We start from the raw sequence: 1900 nt of genomic DNA, 5'->3' as shown, positions 1-1900 counted from the left end.
TTTTTTTTTTTTTTTTTTTTTTTTTTTCCTAGGAGCAAATCTGCTGCATTACCTATGAACAGGACAATGGGGCCCCAATGAGTCAACCTATTCATATATTTTTGGAACCCAGAGGAATTGGTTTGACTATTTACAGATTATAACAGTTGGTAGTTGAATGTTTTATTTTCATTCCCAGTTGGTACAATATGTTCACAGCTGATGTTAATGGCTTGCCCATTTGATATCACATATGGTCCACTGTTTGGGTCTCCTAAAGCTTTCTTTTGTGGTCAAGTTGCTTTAAAACTTGTGTATATTTAGGTTTGTTCTGTCTGCTGGAAAGGTGAATATGAAATGCTGAAACTGGGCAGCTTTAGAGTAAATCAGCAGTTCTGTTGATAACGATTCAAAGAATTTGGGTCTAAATGTCTCATAAAGAGTATTTTTACATAAAATTGATTACAAACAAATGTCTTAGAATATCATGTGAAATTGTAAAAGAAATGTCCTTTCCTCTTTCCTTGTCTTTGAAGCTGTGATGGAGTTACCCTCCAGTGTATTGATACCACTGAGCACCATCAGGACATTTTGCTGGATGTTCAGTTGCATTGGAAACCAATTTATACATAATTTGTATTGCTCAAATCATCATTTGTATTTTTATTAGAATATTACTGTTCTGATAATGTTTTGTGAAAAGATCTGAAGAAGCAAATTAATTTTTCATTTGGTTTCAAGAATAAGAGCATAGGAAAAGTGAACTAAAAAAAAATGGGAACAGAAATTAAAATTACAAGCCTGTCTGAAGTTGTTCTCCTATGACACAGGAGTGTTTATACTGACTCTGAAACATAACTGATAAAGCCACAATCTCATAAAAAGATTATTTCCAAAATTATTGCATTACCCTCTGAGAGCTAAAATTCTCATTTATTCGTAGGAGTAGATCATAATAGCTCTAATTCCCTGAGAAGTGGGCATTGTATGATAATTAAGCAGGGTAGTACGTTAATTGTCCTCCACTTCACCTCTAGATGTTTAACTCCTTATCTAGTCAACCAGCAAACAATAATGCTCATTTATTTGTGCCTTACAGTTCAAATAATTTTTTAACTGGGTAATTTATTTGAAATAGAGCAGAAGAAGCATATTCATGTGAAAAGGGCATTGAAATTGTGTTAGATTACCATTATTTAATACCATTAGGTGGTAGGATGCAGGTTTTATGGTTGTATTTTTCAGCCATGCAACTTTAGCCAAATAACAGCAACGTGATTTTGCATGCAGGAATATTTCTCTAACTAATGGGATAGATTTAGCAGTTTTTGCCACATGGCTACTGCTTTCTGGTGGCCTCTCATCGATGCATGTTAGGAGAGCAGGTACGTGTGTATTGGAAGTGGTGCCTGTGCCTGTGACATCTGGCTCCTGGATTAAATGAGGCAACTGCTGGTAGGACAGAGGCTCTGGCTTCTTTAGTTTAAGGGGAAATAGTGCATGTTGCTGGTTTAGAGTCAGCCCCTGGAAGGAGATTGAAATGGAACTGAAGTAGGAGGCCTTTTCAAGTGAATAAAGTCAGTATTCAACCTGGAGTACTAGGGAAAAAAAACCCCAACTAAACCAAATGTTTTTGCAAATGAAACTAATAGATTAAGCAGTTTCAGGGACTTAGAAAATGACAGTAAAATTTCAGCCTGCTAGAAAGTTCACTTGAAATGTCTTAACAGAAAAGAATAAGGAGATCAAATTATTAATGAACAATCTTGGGAATGGAATGGGTACCTGTTGATGTGGTATAAAGTGTTTGTTAGACAGGACTTGGCCAAAATTTGGTGAAATTTTGGGTACTCTGACTGTACCCAAGAGAATTAAAGAAGTTAGTGATGTTGTCTTTCCCAACTTATTAGGCAGCAATGGA

At 35.6% G+C, this 1900-nt stretch overlaps 1 long non-coding RNA gene across 14 annotated transcripts in view; it reads left to right on the top strand.

Annotated features, from left to right (window-relative positions):
• LOC108445582 overlaps nt 1-1900 on the top strand; it is a 188492-nt gene that overhangs the window by 80230 nt on the left and 106362 nt on the right. For 12 of the 14 annotated variants that reach the window (XR_001860500.1, XR_001860494.1, XR_001860497.1 and 9 more), the window contains one exon: nt 33-149. The exons of the other annotated variants lie outside the window; for them this stretch is intronic. This is a non-coding gene — a long non-coding RNA (uncharacterized LOC108445582). The remainder of the gene's footprint in view (nt 1-32; nt 150-1900) is intronic. 14 annotated transcript variants of the gene reach the window in all.

This window comes from Corvus brachyrhynchos, unplaced genomic scaffold (assembly GCF_000691975.1).
Source record: "Corvus brachyrhynchos isolate BGI_N302 unplaced genomic scaffold, ASM69197v1 scaffold101, whole genome shotgun sequence".
Lineage (NCBI taxonomy): Eukaryota > Metazoa > Chordata > Aves > Passeriformes > Corvidae > Corvus > Corvus brachyrhynchos.
Note: the sequence above shows the minus strand (reverse complement) of the source record. Positions and strands in the feature narration are given on the sequence as shown.